We start from the raw sequence: 21,137 nt of genomic DNA on the forward strand, positions 1-21,137 counted from the left end.
CCAAAATAAATACCACTTAAAATCCTGATAGGTGCAGATTAAAGCAATAATTACATTAGTGGAAAATGTAACTTTAAATGGACTGTTTGGGAATACAGGAGCTGAGATACAGAACCCCCTGTTTTGATGTGTAGTAACAGATTAAACTGACATACCAAGTACAGATCATCTCTAGAAGTTGGTTTGTCTGAAAGCAATACTAAGTTTGACTTGAAATTAATTGTCTCAAACTTAATCAATCCAAATATTGCTAAATCCTGGGGAATTGTTGCCTAGCAGTGTTACACAACAGATAAAATGATTCTCAGGAAGCCTGGATTTTACTCCTGGACCTGCCATTGATCATCTCCTGAAAGCGCTTTGGGATCAGAGCTCGTAAAATTTTAGTTCTGTGGCTGATCTCTGTTCAATTGAGATTTCTAATTTTCCTGCCATAAAAAAATTTAAAAGTGAGGAAACTGAAAGTTGGCAAGTTAGCCTTAGATCTCGTCTTTAAAGAAGAAATTTACTGCAAAGAGCAATTAGTTCAATTAAAACTCAGTTTTAATATTTTTTTCTCTCATAAATTTAAATTGGCTTTTAACTAATGAAAGCATATTTTGGGATGGGCCAAACCCTTAGTATCATCATTTGCAATGAAGAGGCAAATCTTGCAGTCCCTGGAATAATATATGGTAAACTCCTCCCCCCTCAACATTTAAAATATAGTAAATTTAGAAAATAATTAGAAATAGTAAATATTAAGGGTTGCTGCAATTTCAGATACTTAACTGGAAAGTAAAACTTAGGAGTTACATTGTTTTGAAACCAGATTAATAAAGCATTAAGTTAGAACGTGGGTGTTAAGAAACAGTTCTATATCTAAAATTGATAGTTATTGCTGTTAGCAGTATGTGATGAATTTTTTTTCACATGTGCAAGTGCTGATTATTTCTACAGGTGTACAGATAATTATTAACAGGTGTTATGAATGGAATGCAAGTGAGAAATTTGAATAATGATGCAAACACATGATCTGTACATGATTTACAACAGTTAAAAAGTTACAGGAGAGACCATGTTTAAGGATATGCTTGTCTTCAAATGAAAGATTTTGAGCTACTTTACGACCAAGGTGTTGTCTTATCTTTCTAACACTTTCCTTGATGTAAGAATATATTCGGTGCCATGAAGGATGATAAAAGTGCTTTACATGAAGTTGCAAATTCTGTCCTACTTTACAACCATTGCACACCTTTGGCTTATGAAATGCCTTTCAAAATTCAAAATATTGATAGGACTTCAATGATTTCAGTGTATGCAAAATGAACAGAAGCATGTTTTTTAGTGTATGGGCAATATATTTGAGAATGTGCTGTTGTTCAGGACAAAGAACTACATGTATCTAGTCCAAACTGCTTCTCTTAACATACCAAAGACTGGCATCGGATTTAAAAGCACCAATAACAATGCATAGTAACAAGCTTTACACCATCTATATCTGTAAATACAGCCCCTGTATTTAACCCTAAGTACAAATAGATGCAAGTTTGTTTTAATGCCAATGGTATTTTGATATAATAGTAGCTTGTAGTCTTCAGAAACAGAAAAAAACTTGCCTAGGAACTTCAGCTTATTTTAGCCTCTCCATTTTGAGAGGCGCTTGCAGCATTTTCATTTAGAATATGTTCATAATATGTGATGAAATCTTCTTGGATATTTGAAGAACAACTTTCATGTCATTAAACATATTGTAAATAAGATATATGCCAAAGAGCTGGTAATTTACTACAGAAGTCTAAGAAGACCACTAAAGCCCAACACTACTTTGTTATTTTATCACAGCAGCCTTCATGCTATGAAGTAATTAATTACTATTAGAATAAACAGATTGAATTTCCTTACCAAGTCCATCAATTATTGATACTACTTACTTCTGAAATAATATTTTTATTCATACCAAATTCCTCACCAGTGGACTGTAATGCAGACTGTGTTTCCCTCACACAGATGTACAAGCTGGAGGCACCAGATTTGGTGATATGTCAAGGACCACAAATTGTGAAAATTATTTAGTCTGAAATATCAAAAGTTTCTCTTGGAGCATTTAATATAAAAACCAAACAGGTTTGTTATGGGGATATAAAAATCTTTTAGAGAATCAGCTTTTTTAAACTGACCTGGAAAGCTTCATTTCAAGTTAATTTAGTATAACTTTACTACAATCCATAGGTGTTACAGGTCTGATGATATGTCTCATGATGCACCCAAGGTGTTGCTACTCCTAGGATTCATCAGACAAATTAGCTTGGCAGGAAGCTAGATGGAACTTCAGAATACTTTTCTCTCTGTCAAGCATGTCAGCAAGAAAGAATGGGGTTGGTGAACTACAACTCCCAGGTGACATGGTGGCAGTAGCAGAAACAGTAAACCAAATATGTGTTTTAATATAAAAACAGCATGCATTTTAAGAATAAACCAATGTGTATTTTAAATGTCTGATATATGTAGTTTGAATTTTCCTAGTAGGAATTTCCACAGGAAGTTTACATAGTATGCATATTCTTATAAAATAACCAAAATTATTGTATTTGCAGAGCAGAATTCATACCTCATACATATGTCTTACTATTTTTTCTATTTTTGTTTTTTGTTGTATTTATGAGTGATCCTTATTCAATCAGCCCAATGAGATCTTCATGCTGCTTTGCAAATCTTTGTCTTTTGACAGCAATAAATCTGTTTTATATATGCCAAAATTTCACTCCACTCTTCTGTCTGAGTAAATTTGAACATTTTATGTTTTATGTGCTTAAATTTTTTTACAGTAATGGAGCAGTTGATGTGAAATTCTCTGAGAATGTTCTGTACTAACTTATGGAAATATTGCTTTGCCTATATAGCTTTTTCTGGGTTCCTCTGTGTTATAGTTGATTCTTTCCTTTCTTGATCATAGTTTTTGTTCCCATTTTTAGTAGAAATAATTATGTTGCTGTTTTATTATATTAATTAAATATTCATTGAATCTCCACACATTTAGTAACTTTTTAGCTCCTCCTTAAAATAAATTTGTAGTGGTAGAACTGTGATGCTCAACCTAATGTGACCAAAGGATTATTTTCCTTCTTGAGTAACAATGTAAACAAACAATAGGGTATCTTAATATGCTAGTCAGACACCATGTAGAAGAATCTAAAACAGGAATAAAAAAGAAATTCTCAAGTCAACAGGAAAAAGAACCCTTCCCATCAATATAAAGAGAGATTAAGAAACTCCAAATATCTGGAGAATATCTTCAAAATCTCTATTTGGAACTAAAGATGCCTGAGCAGTAATGGCAGCAGAGTTGGGTGGTGGCATTAAATACAAGTTGGAGGAATAAAGTGATTATTTTCATAGCACTGTAACCACACAAATCTATTTTAACACTGAACTTAGAAGCAGCCTCCAAAATATTTTCTAGTAGATAAACTGTTAAGAAAACATTTTTATTCCAACTAAGGTAATGATAGAAAATAAAATGACACTCAGCACTGTCACACTGACTGTATGCCACCCACCTGTTAGTTTGTACATTTTAGCAGCCAGAAAAATGGCTTTCTTGGAAATATTGCTCAGAATGACTAGTGCCATGACCTCAATATCTGTCTACCAATGTTTTTGTGGTTGGGTCAGTGGGTGACAGACGGTAATTACTTTTCAAATGTTGAATTTCATTTTCACTCTATAAATCTTGTATCAAATCTAAAAGCAGAATAAAATCACAATATCAGAAGAGCATCTTTCATTTTTCATGTTGCAAGATGCAGTTGGAAAGAAAATTTGTTTGTATAATCTCCTTTTAGACTACAATGTTTCAAACAGAGGTTGTAGGTAGTAAGAAAAAGCACATACCAAATTCTGACAGAAATATGAAGATTGCACTATTTTATCGTGTAGGTATGCAAGGATTATTTAATGTTTTAAAACCCTTGACAATGATAATAAGTGCATATAAATGTAGTAAATAGAGAAGAAATGACTGTTTATACTTATTTTTATGCTATAGCAGATAAAAAGCAGATAAAAAAGAACCAACAGCCTATTTGCTGATTTACAATGCAGAAACATAAAGTTGTAGGTGAGTTTTCTATTCAGTGTAATACGTGATCTGTGGCTTCTCCATAAAATAATTCTATCTTAAAGATGTGTTTCTTCAAATAGAAATAATAAGAAATTGTTACAATAAAATTTTCTAGTTTATTTTTGAGTCTGGTCTCAAGTCACTAAGTCCATTGGCTGAGTCTACAGGAGCAAAGCATTTTCCACAGCAGAAAAGGAAGTTTGGGAGATTTAAGCAGATCAGAAAAGTTCATAGTACCAGAAGGAAGCCATCCAAGGATCTGAGGGAATTGGTGCTATGAGTCCCTTGTACCATCTACCAGACAATTGTACTAATCCCTATTTTCATTTTCACTAGTAACTTCCCTAAAGGCACAATACCAAAGACTTTACTGAAGTCCTACAGAGAAGTTTAGTTTGTCAAAGATAGATTTCAGACTACTATGTTGTAATCTCCCAAGAGGAAATGCAATTACAGGCTTTCATTTATTATTTACATTCATTACTTCAATTATTATTTTCTTAAAAAAATATTCTGAAGCCTTACAGGCTATTACAATCAATATTGACACTTTCATTCTTACTCTTTTTCATGACTATCCAACATGGAAGAAGAGCGAGCTGTGCAGGGCAGGACTGACTCATAAAATAAGAGATTCTGTTACATCATAAATTCCTAACTTGTAAAGTGGAAAAGTCTATTTGTTGCTCTCTGAAGTCTCTCCAAGATTACAGAATGAAACCAGACTGGAATAAATATATTAACTCAGAGTTTTGAGATTCTAGGTTAGCTTTGTGGTCCTATAATCATATCTTCTTCAGAAATGTTCTGCTTGTTCAGTCTAGCCTGCATTTACTGATAGAGAAGTACATGGCCTTTCGATAAGCCTGCAAGGACTAAATCAACACAAGGATAAAAAAAATTGTGAAAAAGTTTTGCCAGAGATATGTGTAATATTTTCCACAATTTAAAGTGAATTAATCATAATTATTGTTCAACATATGATTCTTATGACAGCTCTGTTAAACCTAATTAGTAGATTTAAAAATAATAAGAGAGGAAAGCAAGAGATGAGTCCTACCCAGTGTAGCCAGTCATCTTCTTTGCTAGGAGACAGAATGTATATTACCATAATTCCTTACATATACAACATCTGCATTACCTGTGCACCAAACTACAAGGAAAAACTGGGTTGAAAATTATCAGCCTCTGCTTTGATGGTAGGTACAGTTTTCTGTATGATAGCAGTTGTAGCACTACTAGGTGCAAGAACAGTGGTTTGAACTAGTTCTAACCAGAGCTATGGTATCACATATGTGAAAAGTTTCATGTGGGTTGTCCATACATTAGGATGTACAGGAATCCTACTGGTTTATCCAGCATCAACCAGCAGGAAGTGCAACCAAGGGTTGCAATGTTTTGTTATGCTTTGAATTACTGAAATATCCTGTATTGTGAGGTGGAATGAGAACTGGCTGAATTGCAGGGCCCAGAGGGTTGTGATAAGCAGTGCAGAGTCTAGTTGGGGTCTTGTAGCTAGTGTTGTGCCCCTTGGAGTCAGTACTGGGTTCAGTAAATTCATCAGTGACCTGGATGAGGGGACAGACTGTAGCCTCAGCAGGTTTGCTGATGATACAAAACTGGAAGTAGTGACTGGTACACCAGAAGGCTGTGCTGCTGTTCGGTGAGACCTGGACAAGCTTGAGAGTTGAACAGAGAAGAACCTAATGAAATTCAACAAGGGCAAGTGTAGGGCCCTGCATCTAGGAAAGTACAACTCCACGCAACAGTACAGGTTAGGGGTTCACCTGCTGGGAAGTAGCTCTTTGGAGAAGGGCCTGGGAGTACAGGTGGACAACAAGTTATCCACGAGCCAGCAATTTGCTGTTGTGGCCTAAAAGGCCAATGATATTCCAGGGGGCATTAAGAAAAGTGCAGCCAGCAGGCTGAGGGAGGTTTCCTTCCCCCTCTACTCTGCCCTAGTGAGGCCACATCTGAAGTATTTTGTCCAGTTCTTAGCTCTCCAGTTCAAGAAAGACATGGAACTACTGGAGTGTCCAGTAGAAGGGTATGAGGATGATTAGGGGACTGCAACATCTGTCTTATGAGGAAAGGCTGAGAGAACTGAATCTGTTTAGCCCAGACAAGAGAAGACTGAGAGGGGATGTCATCAACTTTTATAAATATCTAAAGGGTGATTGTCAAGAGGAGGGGACCAGACTTTTTTCGGTGGTGCTGAGTGACATGAAAAGGGGTATGGGCACAAACTTCAACACAAAAAGTTCCTTGTGAATATGAGAAAAAAATACTTTGAGGGTGACAGAATGGTTATGGAGGCTCTTTCTCTGTAGATATTCAAAGCCCACTTGGATGTGTTACTGTGCAACGTGGTCTAGGTGATTCTGCTTTAGCAGGACAGTTGGACTGGATGTTCTCCAAAGGTGCCTTCTAACTCCTACCATTATAATGCTGTGATCCTACATATTAGCAAGGCTGTGAACTATGTAACAAATATTGTTCGTAAACTGGCAGTTCAAATAAATAATCCCAATTTTATACTGTGCAAGGATGTCCAATGGGCATGAGACGTTAAGAAAATGGAGATTCCTCAAATGTGTAGTTAAGTAAGTGAAGATACCTGTCAAATGCCAAGTCCAAGGGAAACACTGGCTCAGACAGTATTACTGAATTTAATACTCCTTGGCAAGAGGATTGCTGGTGAATGATAGAAATATAACAGTAAAGGCCATCTGAAGATTAACAAACACAGTGAAGTATCTAATAACTTTTAAATTCTCCATTAAACTAATATTTATATTGTGACAGACTCCTTGGCCACAAGGTATTAGATCATTTGTTAATCTCAGCCCAGTTTTTAACCTACAATCACACATATTTCTGTTTCTATTTTTCATTAGCTCATATGTCAGTGGCAGATAGAAGTGAGATGTCTTAGACTGGAAAAATGGATGGACCTTCAGGCTTAAAGGGCTGCAATTGTCAGGAAGACATCCTGCATCAGCAGGACGGGGCTGCCACAGGGAGAGTGTACCAAGTAGGAAAAGAAAATCATTATTCCTCTCTATTCAGCACTTAGGCAACTGTATCTGGAATACTGTGTCCTGTTTGGGGTTCTCCAGTACAAGAAATGCAGTGTTATACTGAAATGAGTCCAATGGATGACCAGTAAGGTGACAGGTGATATGCAGTAATTGATCTCAGTGAGTAGAAGCTGAGAGAAATGTGCTGTTTAAATTGGAGAGATGGTCAAACATCAGAGCACATTAGCCAAAGCAGAACATGCCTGGAACATGGGGTTGACCTAGAGAACCTCCACGTCTCTTCCAAGCAATATTGTTTAATTATTTAGTTATTCTGTTTTTCTTTTTGGAGAACAATGGCTTTTCTGTCTCTATATACCACTGGATGTATGTAGAATTTAGTGTCTAGATCCTGGATTATTTTACCCTCAAAGCACAAACCAGTAGTTTATTTCTTTACTTCGTTTTTATTTATGATTATATTGTTTATCTTTTTATTTAGTGTCTGGGTATTTCAATTATTGTCCAGATTTCAGGTATACTACAATTGTCTGTGAATTCTGGTAAAATTGAATTCCAAGTGGCAGGCTTCCTATTGATTAAAGTCCCTGAAAATTCACTTTATAATACCATTTCTCTGTGCTTAATCACTCTGTAACTGTTTATGTATCTGAGAGAGACTTTTACATGAATGTTGTTTATCTTGGGATATTTAGTTTCGTTTTATTTTTAAGTTTCATCCAGAACATCAGAGCTTCTTGTATGAAAAAGGCTAAAGAAGAATCAACATCCACTATATGTAGCTGTGTATTTTAGAGCTTCTCATTTAGGCGATGGCATTTGTTGAGTACTGTTCCTTCTGCTTCCCCTGCAGAAATCTGCCCAAATGTGACACTAAGACTTAATAAACTTACATGTTGACTGTAATGTTATTAGAACTAAATTTCTAATATTTCACAATTGATGTTCATTGAACACACACCATATTGGGAACAAGCTGTAGAACTTTTGCTGTGATTGCTATTACTAATTGTTTAATAGAGGAATGGGGTTAAGCTCTGGTACAATATAGACATTATTGTATTTGTGCTTCACTGAATTACCTAAAGTAAACAGATGTGAAAGATGTAGAGATAAAGGTCACATAAATTACTTGATAAGAAACATGCTGAAGAGTCTTAAAGCAGCTAAGGGAAACAAAAGTAGCTACATAGGAGATTGAGGCTGGAAACTATAAAGATGGCTAAGAATTATACTTGTCAGACAGTGAACAGAAACTAAGAAAAAAGAATAAAATAATAAAGTAGAATACAGTATATAATATCATTATAACAGCATAATTTAATGGCCTAGAGACCAGAGAGCAGGGAAGGAGTAAGGTCTGGAGGATATGGGCAGAATACAAAGTAAGCAACTTTTTCAGATTGTGCAATGAAATCCAATATTCCTCTGCTGTGAAATACTGATGAAATTCACAAATTGACTATGACTTGCATGCTGTCAGTCTTTACAGGGTAGGAATGTATTTCAGTTACTTCAATGGCTTAAGTAGCCAAGAACTTTGCAGGGAATCTCAAGTTAGAGATTCGGCTTGATTCCTGGAGGTCTGATTTGCTTGAATGTTAAGCACTCACATTTGCAGTAGAAGTAGTTGTGCTATAAACATATAAATTATTCTATATATGACAATTGAAGATGGGTTTCTCAGATTTGGTACTTTGTTTAAAAGATACATTTCCCTTTACTGTCTGCATGTCTCAATTTCCCACCTGTAAAATGAGTTCATCCTCATTATCTTAAGGATCAAATGAATATACACTAACTGTTGCACGAAATAGCCAAACAGCACAGTAATGAATTCTGCAGAAGACATTAAAGAATTCTGTATTCTAAGTAAAAAGGCATAGGACCACACATTGAACAATGAACAGAAAACAAAACTCTGAATAAATGCTCATTAAGACAGTATTGTCCATCCTCTGCAGGGAATGTGACAAGGGTCCTGTGAAAACCAGTATTTGTGGTGCTTTAATTAAGCAAAGTATTACAATGGCATACAAGAGGAATGATGGTGAAGAATTAAGTTTCTGCAGGCACCTTTAAATCAGCAATGGTGAAAGTTTTGACTGCCTGAGTTTGAATCTTCATATATTTAAGAGTATTTTTTTATAGTTTAAAAGAAAGTGGTATTAATTTGCAAGACAATATATGATGGAAAGTTGCCTTAAATAACAGGGTTCTAGTTCAAGTAAAAATATATTTGCTATAATTGTAAACATATTCTGGTGTTTGTATGCTGTTAGATTAAGTAAGATTGGCAAGCATTAGTACTAACTGTCTTTTTTTCCTAAAGTCTCTGTGTTTTAGGGAGTTTTAGTGCCAAGAAAACCACATACTCTGTGGCTGATTCCAGCTTAATTTCCTCAATATCTATTGCAATTTATCTTTGTGCCCTTTTTTAAGCTGTCAATGCATGTGATACCTGACCTACTTTTGGAAACTTTCCATGACATGGAACCCTTCAAGTCCCAAAAAATAATTAAAAGCTCTAACTCTAATATAATAACAAAAACAAAAGAAATGCCAATAAAAGAGATTAGTCTCAGCTCTTCTTGCTTTGAAACAGAGCTGCACAAAACCGTTTGTTCAGCATTCACATTACTTGGCATTTATAAAGTGTACACTTCTGCAGATGCACTGGAAGTTTGTGTACAGCACAGGGATGTGAAAAGAAAGAAATCTCTACCTAGAAGCAATTATAAGGCAGCTGGGATACTATATGCAATACTAGTTGCTTAGTATTGTTGACACAACGACTAGAATGCGATAATTCGGCAGTATTTGAAAATTATAATGGAGAAAAGGACTCATCTACATATTCCAGAGATATCAGTGTTATTACTGTTTCTTTTACAGAGGAAAGATATTTCAAATACTTTCTAAATAGCAGATCTTTGATTTCAATAAATTCCAGGTGCTCCAGATGTCAGTTATTTTTTAATTTGCACAAATATCCTTGTTTAATCTTGAAAGTATTCTCTCATGATTTGTAGTATTATTCTTTCTAAAAATGATACCTTAAACAGTTATTTGTTCTGCTAATGAACTGAATAAATAATTTGAAATCCAGAAGACTGCATCTTTACACTTTTAATTTTGACTGGACAAAAGAGTTATGTTTTGTGAGTTATGCGATGACTGTGATCATTTAGTATGATTCATAAAAGAACTGAGCATGTGTTTGAAAGGACTGAAGATATATCTGAATAAAGAACAATCACTGTTTTGTGGTAAGATACCTTATTAAAAATAAAGCATATTAACTCTTCAAAGTCCAGCTTTAACTCAGAAAACAACACCCTAATGAATAAATGTATCAAAATTGGGCTGTATGGGATTTCTTGCAATCTCCTGTCACGCATCTGTTACTAGCCATTACAGGAAACAGGATACTGAACCAGATGGACCATCAGTCTGTTTTGAGAGAATTGGTATCTGATGCAATACCAACAACTTGAAGTAAGTACACCAGCACAAATTTGCCCAGAAGGCCCAAATGCATACAGGAAAAAAAAAATTAAATCAAAGTTAAGCACATAAATACATACACACCAAGAAGAGAAAGAAGGCAGAGGGACAATTCTAAGGAAAACAAGAGAATGAGAAAAAAAAATGTAAAAAGAAATTTTTAAAGGAACAAAAAATAGAGAGTAGCTTTTTTTCCCACTCTGATGGCTGGCAGATTAATTATACATCTATTATAAAAGGAAGACCAAAAAAATTCCTTAAAAGCGCCTTTTCTAAAGAAATAACAACCCAGATTAAATTGTAACTTTTTTTTTCACAGTCTTGCTATGTTTTTGAGAAAAACTGCATAAGTGGGCTTTGCTCATGGTAGCTATAGTCTCCAAATAGATCTTAAAGTGAGATCTTGCTCAACTGAGGACCAAATTATTGAACTTATTGCAAGACCATTATCTGAAAACATGGGATTTAAAAAAAAAAACAAAACAAAACAAGCAGAAAAGTGCATGTTAATTTGAAAAATTGCAGTGTCTGATACGAATTGGACTATTAGGGTCCTAAGTGTGTGCCTCCCGTTTAAGGAGTTCATCTTTCTGCACTCAAGACTTGCTGATAAGATGCTATGAAGAAAAAGCTGGCAGGAGCCTCTCCTGAGGGTATCCACAAAAGACTTCTAAGAATCCTTAGCAGTACCCTCTGCTTTTAATCTCAGGCTCTCACTTTTGGTTCCTGCTTAAGCTAGATTGCAGCAGGGCTGCTGTCATGCCTATACCCAGCCACGTACCACAATAATTCAAACCCTAACCCTGACCTGTGGTCTGACTTCCTGGCCTGATCTCTGAGTTCTTTGGACTTGGCTGGAGACTCTGACCCTGTGTCTGACCCAAACAACTGTATTTGGATCTAATTGTGTTCCTGAATTGCTGAATCACCTTCCTATCTTGACCTTAGACCTGCCTCATCACCAAGAACTTAACTAGGGATTTGGACTCTTAGCTGCAACTGATTACTCTCACCAGATCTTCTCTGCTTATCTTGTTTCAGTGGTGTGGGACCCTTGTCTGTGAGACCTCTGCCTGCCCTGTTACCATGCTCAGCTTCTGGCTTTCTTGCCCTTCCTTGCAGGGCACCCTGCTCTTGCTGCTCCCTGATATGGAGGTCCCCGGTTAATGACTATTTCGTGCAACAAATGAGTTCATGGAATTCAGAATAATGTTAAACATAACCAAAGCCTGATCAGCATCTGCCTGGAATGGACATAATCCCCTTGACAACTGGACACATAAGAAAGTCTAATCTATAAATAATATCTATTTGTTTACTTAAGGGGCATCTTTTCTAGGCACACCAGAGCTTATCCCATCCACAGTGCTCTAACGAGATGTGATCCTTTTGCTAACAAAAGCCATACATCTACATTGGCTCCAGCTTATTTTTAACCCAATAAACTCAGATTGAAAGCAAAGTGGTTTTTATTCACCGCTGTGGATATGGCATTTACTGTAAGACATTCTTAAGTCAGTGCAGCACTAATATAAAGCAAGACCTCAGCTTTCAAGATTAAATAATTTTTCTATGGTAAAATCAGTTCTCACCATCCAGGAATCAGTCACAAAAATCCTGTGTGTTTTTATGCTATTCTTATATATAAGACAATAAACCCTGGAAAATTACATTTATAATTAATACACTAAATTGGTAAAAATGTAAAATGAGAAGACATAATACACAACAATCTATCTGAAAAAATAGGATTCCTTGTATTAGAAAAGGGAATTGAAGAAACATTTCATTGCATATTCTATTAGTACTGCTGGCTGACGAAATTCTAGTCTAAAGTTTCCATCAGTATTCACATTACATCTTACAGCAGATAATTCCTATACTCTAGATGCTAATGGAAGTAAGAGTTATACAACCCATTTCTAATGTGTTTTCTTTTCAGGTCAGGAAGCAGCAAGAATCACAGAATCACAAGGTTGGAAAATACCTCTGAAGATCATCAAGTCCAACCATTCCCATCCTATGCTAAACCATATCCCTAAGTACCTCATCAACCCTTTTTTTAAACACATCCAGGGAAGGTGACTCAACCACTTCCCTGGGCAGCCTGTTCCAGGCCCTGACAACTCTTTCAGTAAAATATTTTTTTCTAATATCCAATCTAAACCTTCCCTGGCACAGCTTCATGCCATTTCCCCTTGTTCTATCTTCTGTCACCTGGCTGAAGAGACCATCGCTCACCTCTCTACAAGAGCAGGGATAGTGAGCAGAGACTGACACTAAGGCAGGTAAAGGGCTGTGACTTCACCCACAGGGGCTGCAGTTCTGCCCATACCTGAGCAAAAAGAGCAGAGCAGGACTGGTGATGCTAACCATGGTCAGCCAACAGTGGCATGATCATCCAACAAGCCCATAATGATGAGGTGGGTGTGATGTCTAGCCAGAAGTTCAAGCCAGTCAGGTGCAGGCTTACCTGCAGCATAACTCTGCAATGTGCAAGAGTGAAGGCCTCAGTTTAACAGCAGCTCTCAATCAAAGTGGGAGGATGAGGCTTCTCACAGTTCTTTCTCACACTGCTCTTTTCCCTGTTGCACTACATCAAAAATGACCTTGAGCACAGACAATTAAACATCTGAGCTGGGGAGGGACAGGGGAAAGAGATTGTGGTCTTCTGGTGCACACAGAAAACTCACATTTCTAGGTGGCTGCCTTACTTTTATATCTCACCAGTTCTCTTGAGCACTAGTCAGCTATTTTGGTAGCCTTCTTTCCCAGCCAGTCAGTTCTTTCCCAGTTAGTTCTTGGTTTTTGAGGGATAGAAATGGTAGGCTTCTCACAATGCAAAGAAATACAGTAGGTAGATTTATATTCCATGACAATGTTGACATCTGTGTTTTACACAGCATTTTGTATGGACTACTCTGAATAGTCTAGTTATTATATTTTTAATCAGCTAATTCCTTATGTAGATTTGACAGGTTTTTTGATAACTGGTAATTGCATCACACTCTCTCTGATAATGGATTATAATGATGAAAAAGAGAACTTGCATGTATCTTGAAAAAATAACATATTTTAAAATAATTGTCACTTTCTATCAAGTAAAGTCAATTTCCTATTGAAAAATTGTACACTTGCTGTGTTGTATGAGACTGGATGCTCACAATATAACTGGGCCTACTCATCCTCAGTAAAATATGGATCTAGTTCATACACAGTCTTCTTCTTGTGTCCTTTAATTGACATTTGAGTTTAAATTTAACTGCCAGAAATCATCCCTCTCATTGAATAAAGCTGTCATTGCTGCAAAGAAATGTGACCGCAGATCCTAAGTCACATGGAAATTGCTTTGGACTGTGGTTACTCATGTAAAAAAAAACAATACAGAAGAAATGACTGAATTGTTCACTGGCATGTTCAGAGCCTTGAGAGATACTTTTGCTTGAAAATGTCTCTGAGCTATGTATCACTTTCAACACTGAAGGAATTTTCCTCTTCTGGTTAGTTTTTGCCACACTATACTCTGCCCCAGTCCTCAGAGAAACAAAAAAGACAAATCTCAGTAATCTCAGATCTTAAGTAAATGAATCATAATGGATATGAATGTGATCTTTCCAGGACTCTCTCATATCTACCCTCTAGAAATCAGGACAACAGAGAAATAAGGAGACATTTTAAAGTAATGACCTTCAGGGAGAGAAAAAAAAAGTGCTGGGAGGAAAAACTTGGGGAAAACATAATGTATTTCTGAGGTAGAAAATATATTGTTTTATTGAGACAAGAAGAACATATCTGTATAGTTACAAATGCATAAGGAAAAATAACAGCTAAATTCTGAGGTATACAATCTCCATTAATAAAAGCTAGAAATGGTGGTTTACCTTCCAAATTAAGAATACTGAACAATAAAAGTAGAGCCATAAAGGACAGAGGAGATACAATTGTAGGAACACTGATTATTTGTATACAGTAACACCTTGTACCTGGAATTTGATACATACAGATATAGCATTACATTCATCTAGCATTAATACCTGCCTAATATCTTCTATAAGAGGGCCCAGCACTATCATCATAGCTTAAGAGCTAAAAAAAGAGCAATAATATCTAAGAAAATAGTAAAAATTGAACTATAACCTAATAAACTGGCATAATAATAAATGGGGTGGGTTATTTTTATTGGACTACAAATACCTCTTTAAGGCTATTCAGGTCTACTTAGTGCTTAACAGTATTTTGTTTACTTTGCAATCTCCCGTATTCATTATTTTCACTTTATGCTGTTGTCACTTAACCAGTTTGAGATCAGCAGCTGTGCCTATCTGACATCTCTGATGCTTCCCAAAGCCCTTCTATCTTGAACATACTCCTCAGGGCTTCAAGATAGCATTCATAATCCTAGATACAGAAGTCTCAAATTAAGCATGTAATTACCATCACTATGGGCACTACTAGCTTTGTTTGAGCAACTTACCCATTTTTTCCCTATATTTGTAATTCTAATTCTAAAGATACTTAACTATTTTTGTGAAATTAAGGTGTTAACAGTGCTCTTGACCAATACTGCATTCTTTTCTTCATATGGTATGGTTCTTTTTCAGCTAGACATAGCTTTGTGAGCTGGAGTTCGCTGCATATGAATTATAAGTTCTTAAGTATGCTAATCACATTGTGGATTTAAAGAACATTCTCCTTAGTCTTTGGAGGAAACACAGACTATACAACAGAGAAAAGAAAGATATTTTTTTATATATTTCCTAAATCTTCATGCTGTACCTCCAAGTTTTTTGTTGGCTACCATACCCTGGAAAGCCTAAGAACTTTGTTATACATAATTACTGTGTGTTTGTGTCTAATGACAGAGATTTAAAGCTGTTCTACCTGCTCTCATCCAAGACACCCTGACGGGTTAAAACAGCCTATGATGCATGAAGTCAAGGAAATATCAGCAGGTGTGGTGGGTTGACCCCAGCCAGCAGCCAAGCACCCACACAGCCACCCGCTCACTCCAAACCCCAGCAGGATGGGGGAGAGAATAGGAAGAGCAAAAGTGAGAAAACGTGTGGGTTGAGATAAAGAGTGCTTAATAAGTGAAAGAAAGAGAAATATCAATTGATGCAGAGGCAATTACTCAGCACCTCCCACAATCAGAGTAATGCCCAGCTGGTGTCCAAACAAAGGGATCCTTGAAGACAAAATGACTCCCTTTTTTTCCCCTCTACCTCCATTTTTTTATTGCTAAGCATGAATTGAAATGATATGGAATATGTTTGACCAATTTAGGCTAGCTGTCCCACTTGTGTCTCCTCCCAACTTATTGCCCATCCTCATCTAACTCACTGAGGGAAGCAGACTGCTGCACTGTTCAGCAACAGCCTAACATTGATGTGATATGAACATTGTTTTAGACACAAAACTGAAACAGCACCAAAAAGGCAGTTATGAGGAAAGTTAACTCTATCCCAACCAGACACAGTACAGTTGGGAGTTAAATATTAGTTTGGCTTTTTAAAACATCTTTCCCATAAAAAGGCCCACTTCAACATCACACTCCAGGCTACACTCCAACGTTAAATACTCCTCAGCTGCCACAATGCATGCTAGGATGGGACAAAAAATTTTCAGTGATGAGCAATGCAGTGGGAGAAAAACAGAAAATAGATATTGTTGAAAGATGAGGTCTCAGAAAAGATTTGTTGAATTGTAGCAGTATCTGTAACAGTGTGGGAGGTAATAATTTTCAATGTAAATGACACTTTGTACTTAATGAGACATTCATTCATGGAATTTAATGAATTTTAAAAGCTGGGTTTTTTAGGATAAGCCTTTATTTAACAAACATAAAACTAAACAAGTTGTTTATTTTTAAATATTGATGTTGTCACTATTTCTGCAAAACACTGAGTAAGGATTCACACATAGAAGTGATATCTGAATGTGTCAGTTTGGTATCAAAACAACTACCATGAGAAATATCTCATTTTGACAGGTTAAGGAGGAAGATGTAAAAGAAATGGTCTCATGATCTGGATATAGTCCTTGGAGCAAGGAACTGCATCTCGGTTCTAATCACAGACTTATCTCAGGGAAATCACATCTTCCTTCTTCATTTGCCCACAACTAACAGAGGATAACACTGCCTACTCTTTATGGATGTGTACACATAGCTCTTTCTGAGCCTACTGCTTGCAGAGCAACAAGCATAGCAGTAGTAGATTATCTTGGAGCCAAGTGAAAACTATTTTAAAGAGATTTTTTGAACAGTAGTAAAAGCAACTCATTAAGATACATTAGCTTGCCAACTTCCATCAAAGATGTAGACTTCTAAGTCAGGAAAAGGTATGAAAGCAAATACTTTGAACCTGAAGTCACTAGAATAGATGAATTTGTTTTAAAATTTAAAGGTTATAAAGCATGACTACTCCTACAGAATTAACTTGCTGCTGTCTGTATTCCTTCCCATGCCATATAAAAGCAAATACTACCTCATTCTTCAAAACCTGAATGTAATATGCATAGGAGTCCCCAAATCAGTCTGAAAACAGATAATCTTATTTTAGCCTTCCCTTACCCCATCTCTTGCTGCTGTACAACATCTTATGTTTGAATCTTGGATGCCCCACAGAAGGTACTGTGAACTAGAGAAAAACCATGCAGTACTTTTGGAGAGTGTAGCCGGCCTGAAGGCAATTGAGGTGGGCCTATTCCTGTCATAGAAGGCCAGGAAGGTTATGCCCTTAGCACATTGTCCAATGAGGAAAACAATACACAGTTTCTCAGTTCACATATAGAAAACGTTTCTGTGAATATTAGACGGGATAAACCACTGAGATAAATACCATTCTGTTATCTGCCATAAAGGCAACCAATTAAATAGGTTGGTTCATCTTATCTAATTTTTCCTTTCTTATTAGCATTTACAGTGTGCCTATCACCCAACTACCTTTGCTCTAAATATAGAATTGATACCTGCACAGAATGTACTCTATAAGCTGCCTTGTGTCATTACTGAATTTAGCTCCTTAATTAGTGCTATTGCCTCCTAGGTTTTGCATGCATCAGACAAAATAGTATTGACTGAAAATTCACACTAGACTTTGTTAAAATCATTTGATCTTTACATTAAATATTTTTACATCATCTCTCTAAATGAATAAATTGCTTTATACATACTAGAGTGTTCTTTTATTTTTCTCTCCCTGTTATATCATTTCCATGCTCTTGTGAGTCATAATGTCACCTGAACATCCAGTCCCATGCTTCAAAGCCTTCCTTCAGGAGCATCACTATGTAATATGAGACCTAAACCAAATTACTTTTGATGTGACTCAGTTTCACAACTCTGTGTGACAAGGATCGTTACTTACCTGATAATGAATCTAATAGATAGTTCAATTACATTTGTAGCATATAGAGTTACCTGCAATATCTTCATCTATTGGTTTTATTATTTGGCTAAAAAAAGCAATCAAGTTTGAAGTAGTTTTCTTTAAGAAATTATTTTATTGCTCATAATTCAATTAGCAGTTAAATGATTTTTCTTGTAATATTTGATTTTTTCTTATAAATTAGCATGATATTAGATTTCTTGGCAATAAGTGTGAGAATTACTGTGTTTCCAACAAAACTACTCTAAAGTAGGAAAGGATGTTAACAGAGGCCAAAAGCTATAAGCATCTTCATACATTCTCATTTTTTCCTTTCTTCCAAACAGCTCTGGTTCTATGTACAGTACTTACTTCTCTGAAAAAAGTTTAAATCAGGAAGCCATCACGACTTGCAAAAAATAACTAAGTAACCAAATTCACATAGCTACTTAGTAACTGCACATTTGCATGCACAGTTTTCCTACCCCTTGCATTTCATCAGCATCTTGATAGACTTGGTGACTCTTGGTGACACAGATCTTGCAATCAAATCCAGTAGAGCACTTAAAAGCATGAAAAATTTCAAGTCGGTCCTAATTTAGTATTTGATTTATATCCATAATACAACTTTGTATGCTTTAAGCTCAGCATTAATGAAGTCTACCTTGAGCAATGACAGGAGAGAATTCAGAAGATATCCACCAAAATAAAGCAAGATAAGTAATTCATATTCTGCTTTGCATGGTACTTCTAAGGGAAAAACTCAAAAGGAAAGAGGGAAGAAAATGAGAAGGGGAAAGTGGAAGGAGGAAAAGGAAGGATAAAGGAGAAGGGAAAGGAGAAGAAGAGGAAAGAGAAGAGGAAGGGGAGGGGAGTGAAATGCAGTGTTGAGAATTCTAAAAAATGGTCTTCTTTCTATACCAACAATTAAGCTGACATCAGTGAATTTTGTTGTGATACACAGTCATCAGTCACATTAGCACAACACCAAACTTGTTTTTGGGTAGAAGTTACAGATCAAAATGCAACTGTAAGGTAGTGTGGATGGGCACAACTACATTCACTTTACGCTAGGTAGGATGGATAACAGCAGTACTGAATAACAGGTACACCAGCAAAGGCACAAGCACTAACTAGCTACCAGAAAACAACTCTCTGGAAATCTGAGTTGCATACTGCAACATCCTCTTTGCTCTTTATTCCCTAATGCTGACTAGCTGAAACTAGCACAAGTTATGGTCACCTATATGATAACAGCGCTTCTACTTTTTGTGTTTTCATGTGTAGAATGCTCTCTTGTAACACAGCCCCATCCACACAACTTAATTTGTTTTGCTTTTGAGTCACTTTTGCTCATTTTATAGGAGCATAACCTGAAGAGAAAATGAACTGTGATAGCCATTCAGACCACACAGTTATGAAGCGTGTGAAAGAGAAAAATCATATGACCAAACACTGCAAAGAGATGTCACAGGATTTTGGATTAAGTACCTACAGAGCTTTTTCTGTAAGAGCAGATTAGTCTGTTACATCTGTTCTGTTGCTCAGTGTAGATACAAGAACATTCTTAGAACTGGAACTGAACAAGTGCTGGAAATAGAATGATCTAATATTACTTTTCATTTTAGAACATTTCCAAAAGGACTGCATAGTGACATGTTGAGGATAGGAAACTTTAGGAAATGTTTCCACTGAGTCATCAGTTACTGTACTGCTTACCATATGAGTTCCTGTTGTCTGTTAAACCTACTTGCTGGATAGCTTTAGAAACTAAATTACATAGTTCATTCCACTTGTAAGGCTTGGTGGAACTCTGCTTTCCAGATGCTGTGCATGTACTTCTCTTTGCTTTCCTGACATTTATTCATTGTCTGCATATGTTCTGTAGCTACTCCTGTTTTCTTAATTTTTTTAATCTCGACAAATTGAAGTTTACTCAAAAAAGCACAACTAACAGTCCAACGGACAGGGCATCTGTTAGCCTCTGAGACACCAGGATTCAATTTCCTACAGTGCTAAAGACTGCCTGTGTGTCAGACCTAAATTCAGTAGAGGCCTTGGGTCCAGCCTCAGGCACCATACCACTCCACAGAATTCAGTGTTGCCAGTTCTAATTAATTCCATGTGAGTGATGAAATCTTCATTAGAAGAGAAGCCTGTAACACAATGATGTGAGAAACTTCAGCCTTCTCCTGAATTTTAGCCAGACTTGTGAGAAAATCTTCTCTGACTTTCTTCTTGCCATGCATGCTCTTTAATGATTAAGATTTTGAGGATGATATGAGAATTCTTGGAACCTAATTGTTAAGTTTAGATGTCTAAAGACTCCTTGTGAATAATATTTAGCCTGCCTGAGCACAGTGCAGATATTTTTTCCAAATTTTCATTTCTTTTATGAAGTGCCCCTTGAAACATAATTAAAGCAAAAATAAAGCATAAAGGGTAGACTAATCATATAGTATGATTGTTTCAATCCACAGACTCTTAGATCTGCTTTCATGTCACTGGATACCAACATCTTGGGTATAGAAAGTATCTGTACAGAAGAAATGTGTATAAAGTAGGTTGAAGTCAATGTTGCTGTTTAATAAACTGTTATTATTGTAACATATGGCAGCTCAAATAACATATTTGAAATGAAAATACTAAAGGGTGCTTCTTGATTTGAAAATATTAGTGCCATTATGTTGGATTTCTAAACCTGAACAAATGTTATATTTAGACCTAAGACACAACAGGGTATGAATTATTGCACACTAATTCACAACTAATGCGTTGCTGCGAATGAAGCTAAAGGCTGAGTGCAATCAACTCTGCTCCATCAGTACATTAATTCACATACCAGAGGATCTTATTGCACTTATAAAAATATTATTCCAAAAGGTCACGCATTCTAAAAATAAATGGTAATGCAACCAGGGTCAAGTTCCAAGATTTTTTATCAACCACTAGAATGCTTTATACCTTTAAAAAAAAAATAATCACATATATCACAGAGAACTTTCATATACAATATCCAAAACTAAGCAAAGACCTGATTTCAGCAATAAAGTTGTATGAAAGACTACTGAAGAGGCAGTTCATGGTCATACTTGAAAACTAAAACTTTTTTAAAAAGGC

Source organism: Gallinula chloropus (genome assembly GCF_964237585.1).
Source record: "Gallinula chloropus genome assembly, chromosome: 4".
In the NCBI taxonomy this organism is placed as follows: domain Eukaryota; kingdom Metazoa; phylum Chordata; class Aves; order Gruiformes; family Rallidae; genus Gallinula; species Gallinula chloropus.